Raw genomic sequence first — 13,846 nt, 5'->3', positions numbered from 1 at the left:
GACATTTAGGCTCTTTCCATGATTTGGCTATTGTTGACAGTGCTGCTATGAACATAGGGGTACATGTGCTCCTATGCATCAGCACTTCTGTATCCCTTGGATAAATCCCTAGCAGTGCTATTGCTGGGTCATAAGGGAATTCTATGGATAGTTTTTTGAGGAACCTCCACATTGTTTTCCAGAGTGGCTGCACCTGTTTACATTACCACCAACAGTGCAGGGGGGTGCCTGTCTCTCCACACCCTCTCCAGCATCTATAGTCTCTTGATTTATTCATTTTAGCCACTCTGACTGGTGTGAGGTGGTATCTCAGTGTGGTTTTGATTTGTGTTTCCCTGATGATGAGTGATGTTGAGCATCATTTTATGTGCCTGTAGGCCATCTGGATATCCTCTTTGGAGAAGTGTCTGTTCATGTCTTCTGCACATTTCTTCACTGAGCTATTTGTTTTTTGGGTGCGCAGTTTGGTGAGTTCCTTATAGATTTTGGATACTAGCCCTTTATTTGATATGTCATTTGCAACTATCTTTTCCCATTCTGTTGGTTGCCTATTAGTTTTCTTGATTTTTTCCTTTGCAGTGCAGAAGCTTTTTATCTTGATGAGGTTCCAAGAGTTCAGTTTTGCTTTCATTTCCCTTGCCTTTGGGGATGTGTCGAGTAGGAAATTGCTGCAGTTGAGGTCAAGCAGGTTGTTTCCTACTTTTTCCTCAAGAGTTTTGATGGTTTCCTGTCTCACATTCAGGTCCTTCAGCCATTTTGAGTTTGTTTTTGTGTATGGTGTAAGAAAGTGGTCTAGTTTCATTCTTCTGCATGTTCCTGTCCAGTTCTCCCAGCACCACCTACTAAAGAGGGAGTCTTTTTTCCATCAGATACTCTTTCCTGTTTTGTCAAAAATTAATTGTCCGTACATTTGTGGGCCCAGTTCTGGGTTCTTTATTCTATTCCATTGGTCCATGTTTCTGTTTTTGTGCCAATACCATACTGTCTTGATGGTGACAGCTTTGTAGTAGAGGCTAAAGTCTGGGATTGTGATGCCTCCTGTTTTGGTTTTCTTCTTCAATATAACTTTGGCTATTCGGGGTCTTTTGTGGTTCCATACGAATTTGAGGATAGTTTGTTCTAGCTGTGAGAAGAATGTTAGTGCAATTTTGATGGGGATTGCATTGAATGTGTAGATTGCTTTGGGTAGTAATGACATTTTCACAATGTTTATGCTTCCGATCCATGAACAGGGAATGTTTTTCCATTTCTTGGTGTCTTCTTCAATCTCTTTCATAAGTTTTCTATAGTTTCCATCATATAGGTCTTTACATCCTTGGTTAGGTTTACTCCTAGGTATTTTATGATTTTTCGTGCAATCGTGAATGGGATCAGTTTCTTGATTTTCTTTCTGCTGCTTCCAACACCGTTTAATCAGAGAATTCAACTATCAGAACTTGGTTACTCTTTGGCCTGCCTACTGGTGTAATGTATTGCCAACCAATTGGACAAGACTGAAAAAAAAACAGATGAGTGCTGACCTAATGGTATTTGGTGACTCTCATTGATGCTGGATTCTGGACATATTGAGAGATCTAAGCTGCCAATGGTCTACTGCCAACCTTGCTCCTGCATGAGTGTATGCCTTTCTTGAGTAGCATCCTTACACAGGAATATAAGTAATAAAATGAAATCACCAAAATTCTATAATTAACAACTAAGAGGAAGTTTCAAAGTTGTTGGCAAAAGTCATAAGCAGGGGACCAATAGTTCCTGAAGATTCAGACTAAAGTAGACATTCTAAAAGCCAGGGAAAGCTAGGGTAGTTGAAGATGAGCACACGGAACACACCATGCACCATAAAACGATATCAGGGAAAAGAAACTGATACTTGAAGCAATGATTTGACCTATATTTAGCTGCTTTTGTCTTCTTCTTACACTACTGAGGCACAATCCTGAGGAAGGCAGGCCTGGAACACTGGGAAATGTGTGGTCAAATGAAAATACTTTGGAGATGGTATCATTACCCAGGAGATACAGTTCTCTGGTAGTTATTTCCCCAAATTTCTTGATATCACAAGATAATGGCACTGGAGTACCATCAAGGTATTACTCTCTATTAACTTGATAACTCTAGTAGAAAGCAACTAAGTCATCCTAGGGACTTACAGAACTGAAGTTGAGAGGAGCACTGGACATAGTCAAATACACCCTCTAGCTTGCTACTCAAAGTGTGATCTGAGGACCAGCATTTGGCATCACTTGGAGTTTATTGGAAATGCAGTTATCTCAGGCTGTTTTGTTTCTGTGTTGCTTAAGAAGAATGACCATCATACTAAAAAGGATAGAACAGTCACAGGAGAGAACTCAAACTGAAAAGATTTCATAAATAAAACTGAAGCTACTCTTAGTTAAATTTTCTGGGCTCACACAAATAATTTTCCAGATTCACTGTTAATCTGCTGTCTTTGAGAAACTGGATGATGAATGTGATATAAGAAATCTGGAGAATGGTAAATGTCTTCACTTTTGAAGAGGAAAGAGTATAAAAATTACACAAATTATGGACCAGTAAGTATGGACCAGATTTTATCAGTTATCAACTGAATGGCATGTAATTAAAGTAGTAATGGTGCCAAGAGTCAGAATGTATATGAAAAGAATGTCATGCCATCTTGAATTTATTTCTTTTACTTTAATTTTGTTAGTATTTTTGTCTTGATTTTACTAGATTGCTATTATTTATGATGTTTCTGAATGTCAGAAAGGTAATTTTCAAGGTTCTCATAAACTCTTTGTCAACCAGGTAGAGAATTATAGGCGGATTGGGTGGTCTTAGGTGATAGGGTGGTTAGTATCATTACCAGCTGAGATAAGGAATATAAGAGAGAAGATTTAGAGAAAGGAGTACATAATTACTTCAATTTTGAGAGATGGTTATTACAGTAAAGATACCAATAAGCAGTAGAAATGGGGGGGGGACTACAAATGGCTAGAAAGGGAAGAAAATGCATTTGACAAAGAAAAAAATCCAAAAATTTAATTCATGCATTGGAAAAATATTCATTCATTCATTCATTCATTGTAGGATGCTTTTCTAGCACTGGGGATACACTAATAAATAAAACACAGAAAACTCCCTGTCCACATTGGGCTTATATTCAAGTGGGAAAGACAAACAGTAATCATAGTAAACAACTTAACTACAGAGTATGTTAAAAGGCAATATGTGCTATGATTAAAAAAAAATAAAATAAAATAAAGTGGGAAGGCAATTAGGGAGTGCTAGCAGGGGTGGAGGATAAAATTTTAAATGTGTGTCATGGCAAGTATAAGATTCTTGAAAAGTAATATGTAAGATAAATGTGACAAGGAGCTAAAACCAATGTTTGGATGAGACAGCTTTATTTCCAAAGCTATACAATTGCTTAATACATATGATTACACAAAGGATTCCTCTCAGACCCATGGAGACGGTTAGGTACTTTCTTCCATATTGCAGTTACCACACTACTTTATCATTACCTCTGGGTCTATCACCCCTCTATGCTCTGAATTCCTTAAGAGCAATGGCTTTTCCTTGTGTGCTTGGCAATATTTAGTAGATGAAGGGAAGAAAAGAGGTGCAGAGAAAGAGAAGGAGGGATGAAAGGAGAACAAAATTGGGACAAATTAGAATATCTGAGGTCTCAGAATTTGCTTTTTGGGGGTTTTGTTTGTTTTTCATAATTTAAATCAATGGGAGTATTACCCTTATGAAATTGCCCACCAAAACTGACATAATTATGGGCTTCATGCATTGATCCATGATGTTGACAGTTTCATTCCATTCTACCTTATATAAATAAAATTACATCTGAAATCCTTTTTTTCCCCTAAGGAACATACTTTATTATTTTTTTTAATTTATTTACTTATTTTGAGGGAGGGGGGACAGGGAGAGAGAATCTCTACAGTGTGGAGCCTGACATGGGGCTCTATCTCAAAACTATGAGATCATGACCTGAGCCAAAATCAAGAGTCAGACGCTTAAACAACTAAGCCACTCAGGCTCTCCTGAGCTCTTTTAATGCTGAGCAAGATACTTTTAAAAGGATACTTTTGAGTATAGTGAGCACCTGTTCCTTTCCTGTGTTACACACCTCTTGGACTTTTGCAGAATAGCACTTCATCCAGATCACTCATGTGACTTCTACATGATTTATCTAGGGCTGATTGTGTCATCCATGCTGAAAGTTCAGCCAGAATAATTCAGGGTGCAGGGGTTAGTAGGTGTGGATGTGTAATAAGAGACCATTCTTTTTGGTAAGAGCAGGAAGTAAGTCAATTGCAAATAGCTGAAAGCAGCCATTTTCCTTAACCCATAGAGAAAAAGTCTTCAGTAAGAGTATTAAAGCCAAGCAGGAAAAAGCAGAGATTTGAAATGAATGAAAAGAGTACATTTTTAAGACATTACATTTGACCTCTGAAGAACACAGGGGTTAGAGGCACTGACCTCCTGTGCAATAAAAAATTACATATAACTTCTGATTCCCTTCAAAACTTAATAGCATACTGTTGACTGAAGGCCTTTTGATAACATACACATATTCTATATACTATATGTATTATATATTGTATTCTTATAATGAAGTAAGCTATAGAAAAGAAAATGTTAGTAAGAAAATCATAAGGAAGAGAAAATAGAGTTACAGCACTATATTACAAAAAATCCTCATATCTGTGGACCCTTGTAGTCCAAACCCATATTGTTCAAGGGCCAACTGCACTTGAGTCTGTTGAACCAGTTGACCTGAAATGTTAAAAACATACAAAGAACAGATGCCTACCATACTCTATACTCTTCGAATCTCCATTTACATGAGGATATATATTTAAGTATCATTTTGATTAAACTAAGTTGAACTGCCATTCTAATGAATATGTTCTAAAACCATTATATATGTAAATACATACTTAGGGGCTTAATCTAAAAAGAGAAGACTAGTAACTAAGGCAGTGGCTTCAAGAAGACAAACAGGTACAAGCTCAAGGGAGACAGGTAATGAGCTTTACACAGATAACTGAAAAATCTCAGAAGTTCTTAGAATTAAAAGGGATGTCACTTAACCAGAAACATTATAAATCTCTGGAGTTTTCAAGTAGAGACTATATGGACTATATTATAAAAATGCACCCTTTGGTTAGAGGGTTTCAGTAGAAAATCTCTAAGTTTCCTTAAACTCTGGGATTTTATTATCTCCAAAGACAAAACACACAAATGAAAGTATCATTAGGGAAATATTATTTCCCATAAATTTATTTTCATAATTGCTTAGGCTGAGTACTGACCCTGAAAAGAACTGCTCATGGAAGATACTAACCATAAATAAGCTAATATTACATTACTAAGCAACAAAATTTCAAGAAGAGATCAAAGGCAAGTTATCAGGTGGTATACTGTAAAACGTGTTTTGATATAAAATAAAAGGACTTGACTCTATCCAAGAAAAAACGGTAATGAACAAATACAGTAACTTCAGAGCTATAAAGGAAACATTCAAGTATCCACCTATATTTCCAGACTCTGAAGTGTGAATTTTATACTTATAGACAATAAATGTATAATATTTTTATATCAAAAAAGAGAAAACTGAGGAAAGTACAATTTCATGTTTCAGAAACATATTGGTTATTCATATCCTGCTACTATTATCCAGTATATTTTGGTTCCAGTATACTATAAAATAGTAAGGAGAAAGTATGTAATTATTCCATATATCTGGACACTTAAAATCTTAAAGAATAAAAAAAAAATAATAAGGAACTTCAGGGTTCCAAAATGGTATACTTTTTCATCGATGATGTATTCAAATAATATTTTCATCATCCAGAATTGAAACAAATCCTAAAAAGGTGAAAGGTGATGACCATCCTCTGGATTTACTACAACTAGAAAGTTAATATTATGAATCAACAACAGAATGTTTTTCCTCTATGAATTAAAGATCCATCAACTGTTCTGTTCTTTACTTGCAAATCAGTCCTTAAAAAAAACAATTATGTGCTTTAGAAATTCAACAAAAGGAAAATTTATCACGAAGGTCATATGAATCTTCAAGGAATTAACAGCTCACTGCAGAAAGATATCAAAAAAAAAAAATAAGACCCTTATTCATGGAATACAATAGGTTATCTGAAGGAAAAAAATTTTGCCATATGGCTAGAGATACTAAACAAATTCAAGTAGACCTCAAAGAAGACTGTTTATTTATATAAAGAAAATCTATTCGCAGAAAATAAAGTACAATGTCATCGTAATAGTACAATAGACTACAATCAATAAAGCTCCTGGCTCACAATTTTCGCTTAGATATTGAGAATAGACTCTGTGTGTGCTGATGCATTATTTCCCTTGACCTAAGAATATAAATGGCATTTGATACTTTATATTAAAGATACCATATAAAAATAAGAGAGAATGAATTAGATATAAAAAAGTTAATGAAGAGATTTTTTAAAAGATGATACTAGGAGAAGACAAGATCTTACTGCATTGCAAAACACCAATTTTAGCTCTATTGAGGTAAAAAAATAAACATATATACATAATTCCTGTAGACATTACCTTTAAACTAAAAATTAGGACTTACATCTATTTGTCTTTAATTCTTTCTGATTTGGACTCTCATATTAAGTATTTTGTTTTAAAATACAATAAAACTCCCAAAAATGTTCCTTTGACAATTCTAATTGAACTGATATCACTTGGCTTTTCTTTGAAATGCTTAACTTAGCCTTCCCTTAATAATGGTTTCCGTCTTTCTCAATCATACATTTTTTTAACTTTTTTCACATTTATTCATTTTTGAGAAAGAGATACAGGGTGACTCGGGGGAGAGGCGGAGAGAGACAGAGATGCACAATCCAAAACAGACTCCAAGCTCTGAACTCCTAGCACAGAGCCTGACCTGGGGCTCAAACTCATGATCCGTGAGATCATGACCTGAGCCGAAGTCGGATGCTTAACGGACAGAGCCATCCAGTATAGTGTCCCAATCATACTTTAATCCTATGGATTTCTAATAATATTCTGAAACTTGTGTCATTTTTATAATTTCAAAATTATTTAAATTGAAATATTGAAGTAGAAATCATTTAGATATTATTTTTATTTTATTTTATTTTTTATGAATGTCTGAAGATTAAATTTATTTCAAATTTTGTGGAGGATTACGTACTGCAGTTGCATTTGTATGAGGGAGATGGCAAATTATTCATTATTGTGATTAAAGAACGTACAACTACATTAATTCACACCGGGAGGCATTCGTTAGCTTTGAGCCATTCCTTTGTACACTTGTTTTACAGAGAGTAAGGACAGCTGAGCAAATGAAATCATGGATTTGAAGTTTTGAATGCTGATGGGGAAAAACATAGTGTTGTATGAGTTGGATATTCAAAAAGGCCTGCTTGGGAAGTGATATCAAGCATACACGGTTGTTCTGGGATGCCTGAGTTTCATTTCATAGACCAAAGTATTTGTTTTTATTTTTTATTTTATTTTTTTAAATGGTTTATTGTCAAGTTGGTTTCCATATAACACCCAGTGCTCTTCCCCACAAGTGTCCTCCTCCATCACCACCACCTCTTTTTCCCCCTTCCCCTTCAATATTCATTTTCAGTATTCAATAGTCTCTCAGGTTTTGTGTCCCTATCTCTCCCCAACTCTTTTCCTCTCAGATATCATTTTTATAAATGCTCATTTATGAAAATCATATTCTAAAAATGTTGGGCAAGCATGTGCATGAAAAAAATATTTGCACCAGAATTAGAAAATTAAGGCAATAAGATCACATCTCTCTCATAAAAATACACAAATGTGTACACTTAAGAAAAATAAAAGCAAGCAGTCACTATTTGGAGTTTGCAACCTACTAAATTTAACCTAAATGTACCGTTTTTGAGGATTGCAGCTCCTTGTTTAGTAATAATGCTAATGAAAAGTCTTTTGTACCTCTGGACACATATTTATTTGAACAGGCATGTGTACCTAAGCACTACTATGCCATCTTTTCTTCTTCTAAATTTTGAGATCTTGATAATTGAAAAACAAGAAGATAAAAGAAAAAGATAGAAACTTGAAAACCTGTCCCTTAGGCTTACCATCATTGAAGAGTAGGGCAGAAATCATCATGACTCTGCCTTTTCAACCATCATTTACCTAGGAGGCCAACAGGTTCTATTTTCTTCTACCCCCCCAAAACAGGAGTGGGTACACCAATTTGCCATAATTCCAAATCAAATGCAGTGACAGCATTTTTCATTTACTTAAATTTCCTAGCCCCGCCTTTTAGCAGACGAGAGATTGTCTCCTTAAAAAATAATGCTGAGTGAGCACACAAAGCAGTCCTATTTGCCAAATGTGGAGGGTGCCTGCAAAGCTTGTGGGCATGTGTAAATGAATTCCATCATTTTTTTTCTATAACTAAGAAGAGGGAGTTGGGGAACACACTCTCTTGTATTTACTGTAGCCTGATAGTGGTAATATATGAGTGATATATTTTCACCCTTGAAATGCAAATGTGCTTTAGAAATTGGCCAGTATCTCACTGAAGTTGACTGATGACTGATAGAAGGTTATAATAGACCCTACCTAATGCAGGCTCTAAGGAAACCTTGAGCTGAAAATATATGGGAAATTCCTCCCTAAGAAGAAAAATCCTTCAGGTCAAGTTTATAGTGTCTCAACATTTGGATTTTAAAGTTTCCTGGAATTTCTATGACAGAAATGGTGTGGAATTTCAGATAAACAAGAAAATATTGTTTCACTAAGATATTTTCAATGAAATATGTCTGTATGTGATTTATAGTTTTATACTGTTCACCATTTTGCTTTATTTTCACATTGCTTCCTTCTCCCTGGGATTCTATTCTAGTGGCACTTTTTAATCACTAGAGCCACTCTAAGATTTGCTAATTCAATTAAGTCCAGTTTCAGTATTCTTCTGTTCAGTGATCATCAGAAAGGCAGCTAAAATTTAAGACAACAAATGGCATAAGGAAAGATAACTGGTAAGAATATTGAGGGTGGCACCTGAGTAGCTCAGTCAGTTGAACATCTGACTCTCAGTCTTGGTTCAGTCATGATCTCACAGTTTGTGGGATAGAACCCCATGGTAGTCTTTGCACTGACAGTAGAGAGCCTGCTGGGGATTCTTTCTCTCCCTCTTTCGCTGCCCCTCCCTTGATTCAAAATAAATTAACATTAAAAATAAAAAGAATACTGAGAATTAAGGATTGGATCCTAGTTAACAGTTCTGATTTTTCACTTTTGTGACCTAGAAGAAGTCACTTAATCTTTTCAAATCTCCGTTTTCTCAACTACAAATTAAAAGTATTTAATCAAAAGACCTCTAAACTTCCCTTTAGCCATCATTCTCTAAAATGTTTAAGATATCCCTGCAAAAATAAGCTAGATATCCCTGCAAAACCTTGCCACAGCTCTTTATGCCTGCAACAGATGGTAGACTGTACAGGAAAATGTTTAGCATTCAGATTAGCTGACTCCAGTAAAATAACTATAACAAACACTCATCTTTCAGACTGTACAATTTTTTAATCATTGAAAGGGCTGGACTAGATTTTAATTTAGTGACACCTATGAGGAAAAAAGACTTCCTGGTCAAACTAACCAGGTAAAGAATATTTATAGGAAAAAGACTTACATAAGAAGATAAGCTAGTTTTAACACCATTAAATTATTTATTTAAAAAAATAGCTTTCTTTTCTTTAAAACAAGTTTTTTTGGGGGAAAGTTTTTTTTAATAACAAATACTTTAAAAGACATGTTATCCAAATTTTCTATCTATTCTTGTGTCCATTTTGGCATGCTATCTTTTTTCAAAGAATTTGTCCATTTATCTTTGTTGTTGCACATAGTAGGCATGAAGTCATTCACATCTTTTTTATTTTTAATATTGGAATTTATGTTTTCTCTCTTCTTTTTCTTAATCCATTTTGTAATGACCTTATAAATTTTATTAATGTTTTCAAAGAACCAACTTTTGGCTTTGTTAATTTGCTATACTGTTTCTCTGTTATTTCACTGTTTTCTTATTTCTATAATGAATGTTAAATGTGCACTTAAAAAGAATGTATATTGTAGAGTTGTTTAATGTAGTCTTCTATAAATGTCAAGTAGGTTAAATTCATTGGTAGCTTGTTCAAATCTGCAATATTACTATTTATTCTTTTGATGAATTTTCCTATTTTGATGAATTTAATAAGAGGCATGGGAGAATTTCCAGGAATATTTATGAAATTGTTATACATATTACTTTTTAATCCTGTCAATTTTTGCTTTATTTATGTTGAATCTCTATTAGTATAGCATACATATTTAGGATTATTATCTAATTCTGATTAATTGATCTTTTTTATAATTATGAAGTGTCCTCTTTATCTCTGGAAATAGTCCTTGCACACTACTTTGATGTTAATATTGCCACTCTAGCACTCTTCTGCTAGTTTTTGTTCAATGTTTATTTTCTATTCTCTTACTTTTTAAAAAAATTTTTAACATTTATCTATTTTTGAAAGACAGAGAGAGACACATTATGAGCAGGGGAGGGGCAGAGAGACAGGGACACACAGAACTGGAAGCAGGTTCCAGGCTTTGAGCAGTCAGCACAGAGCCCGACATAGGGCTTGAACTCATGAACTGTGAGATCATGACCTGAGCTGAAGTTGGATGCTCAGCCAACTGAGCCACCCAGGCGCCCTATCTATCGTTTTACTTCTAATTAACGTCTTTACATTCATCTTTTAGAGAAAGCAGTGAGTTGGTTCTTACTTTTTTATCAAGCCCAACAAGCTCTTACATTTAAGTATAATGTTTACTCTGTATATTTATTATAAATGTCTCTACAGTTGGGTTTAAGTCTACCATTTTGTATTTGTTTTTTATTCACTCAATATGTTCCCCGTTCCCGTGTTCTGGGTTACCCAGTTTCTGCGATTCCATTTTAGTTGCTGTACTACCCTTTAGGTTTGCATTTTTGTATTAGTGGTTGCTCTAGGAATTGTAATATCCATTCTTAACTTATCACACTGTTGAGAATTAATATTGCTATATATAAAATGAAAGAAATTTCCAAGAGAATAACTCCATTTCTGTAGCTATTCTTGTCACACATATTTGCATGTACCTAACTTATAAGTAACATAATAATGTTATAAATTTGCAGTAAACGATTTTAAAGAAATATTTTAGAATTATTCTTTTAAATTGATCAACATAGATTTTCTATTTTCAGTGTTCTTTATTTCTTCTTCTAGATTAAAATTCCCATCAGGTGTCATTTCCTTTCAGCATGAAGAATTTCCTTTAACATTTCTGAAGGGCAGATCAACTGGCAATAAATTCTCATTTCTTTAACTGAAAATTGATTTTTCAGCCTGTGTTGTGTGATAGTTTAGTTAGATATAGAATTAGTAGTTGATAGTTTTTTTCTTTCAGAACTTCAAATATATAATTTCATTGCCTTCTGATCTCCATCATTTCTCACGAGAAAACATCCAACATTCTTAAAATTGTAACCCTCCTCATAATGTGTATTCCCTCTACCCCCCACTTATTTCCAAAGTTTTTTCTTTGCCTTAGATCCTCAACTCTGACTATGCTTCATGGGGTTTTCTTGTATTTATCTTGCTTATATTTGATGATCTTGGATATGTAAAGATGTTTTTCATTAAATTTTGGAAAAATTCAGCCATTATTTCTTCAACTGTTTTTTCTGCCTCTTATTTCTCTTCACCTTCTGAGACACGAATTTATATTGTAGTCCACCTGATATTAAATCATAGGTCAGCCAGATTTTGTTCATTTTGTTTCTCAATTATTGTCTACTTTGTTTCAGATTAGTTTCTACTGATCTACAAGTTTACTGACATTTTCTATTGCCTTTCCCAATATGCTGTTAAACCCACCCAATGATACTTTCATATAAGATGCTGTATTTTTCAGTTCCAGAATTTTTATCTGATTTTTTATAGTTTCTATTTCTGCACTGGCATTTCTATTATTATGAATATCTTTTCTTTTAAGCTCTTGAATATCAACAATAGCTGCTTTTAAGCTCTTTGCCCATTAATTTCAATATCTGGGATATATTTTTACTTGATGTAAACCAGATTTTCCTGTTTCTTCATGTCTGGTATTTTATTTAATGTATACTAAACATTTTACATTATAGAGATTATAAATTCTGTTATTGTCATTGAAGAAATGTTGCTTTTTTTAATCATTGTATTTGGAGGCTGAGTTACTAATTTATCATCTTGAACTTCTCAAGGTTCAGTTTTATACTTTCATGAGGGCAAACCAATTTGTTATATCCTTAGTACTAAGGTGAATCCCTTAGTCCTAAGGTATAGTTTCCACTTCTTAGGTGTTGGCCTTCTAAGATTTTCATGGAAAGACTGAGGTGCTCACTAACTCTCCATCACTCGATAGGACTTATGTTCCAATTTTTAACTCCTTCCATCATGAACAACACTGGAAAACTATGCCTAGGCTTTAAGTTTCATAGATGTAAAGAGTCTATCTTGTTCAATCTGCCTTTAGCACATAAAACAGCAGGTGGTTCATATTTGTTGTTAAATGAATAAACTATAAAAGACAGAAGGAAAGTTTTCTCAATACAACAAGATACAAATCTGTTTTTCCTTTTCCTCTGGATATTGTTCACTTATGCAGTTATATTTTCTGGGCTCTACTATATTCCAGAGATTATGGCAGGAGCTATAAATAAAAGTGCAAACAGAATCAACAATCTTTGCCTTCCCGGAGCTTGAAATTTTAGTCATGCATCATTCTGGCACAATTTAGATTATAGCATTATAGCTATGAATCTGTAATTAAAGAACCTAGTTTTGTTTTGTTTTGTTTTGTTTTGTTTTTGAGAGAGAGAGAGAGAGAGCGAGCATGAGCAGGGGAGGATCAGAGAGAGAAAGAGGGAGACACAGAATCTGAAGACAGGCTCCAGACTCCAAGCTAGCTGTCAGCACAGAGCCTGATGCAGGATTCGAACCCACAAACTGTGGGATCATGACCTGAGCTGAAGTCAGATGCTTAACCGACTGAGGCACCCAGGCACCCCAAGAACCAGTTTTTAATCCACCTCCATTGACAACTAGCTGGATGACCCCAATGAGAAAAATCAACCTCACTTTTCTCATTCATAAAATGGTGATAATAAAATACTTACATCACTGTGTTCTTATCGGAGTTATATGGAAGTACAAAGTCAAGTACACAATAAGCCCAGACTGAGTGCTATTGCTAAATTTATTATGAGACTAGGTCTCAGGTAATAATCATTCTTAAATTGGACAGTTATTTATTGAATATTTAAATAACTGTATTGCATTTTTCATAGCCATAATTTGGCCTAGAATTGCCATAAGTGCAATTCCACAGAACTTGAAACTTAGAGTCATATGTATTTTGGAATTTACATTATTTTTCAAATTTTAGGAAATTAATAGAGTATATTTACCATATATTATGTAACACTCAAGCAGGGTCTGAGCCAGTATCCTAATATAAAACACATCAATATTTATTAGCTAATGTAATTAATGTTAATATATAGGCAAAATATGAATATTCACATAAAATAGGAAGAGTAAAAACTGAATAATCATACTCACTTGTTACTTGAGATCAAGTTTTTGACACTAGGGAATTTTAGCACCACCTGAAGTGACATCAACTTTCAGTTTCTGGAGCTTTCTAATTTTCGGAATTATGGAAGAGAAATTACAGACCTGGTAGAGCCACATACTTTGAGTAAATGAGAGGAGGAATAAAGAAGGATATA

General features: G+C 34.3%; 1 protein-coding gene and 1 long non-coding RNA gene across 2 annotated transcripts in view; one reads left to right on the top strand and one right to left on the bottom strand.

Annotated features, from left to right (window-relative positions):
* The window catches only part of IQCM (IQ motif containing M), a 426,883-nt gene that overhangs the window by 205,349 nt on the left and 207,688 nt on the right, over positions 1-13,846 (bottom strand). The window lies entirely within an intron of this gene.
* LOC115304743 overlaps positions 1-13,846 on the top strand; it is a 75,319-nt gene that overhangs the window by 60,026 nt on the left and 1,447 nt on the right. The window lies entirely within an intron of this gene.

Source organism: Suricata suricatta, chromosome 1 (assembly GCF_006229205.1).
Source record: "Suricata suricatta isolate VVHF042 chromosome 1, meerkat_22Aug2017_6uvM2_HiC, whole genome shotgun sequence".
NCBI classification, from domain to species: domain Eukaryota; kingdom Metazoa; phylum Chordata; class Mammalia; order Carnivora; family Herpestidae; genus Suricata; species Suricata suricatta.
This window is presented reverse-complemented; position numbering and strand designations above follow the sequence as displayed.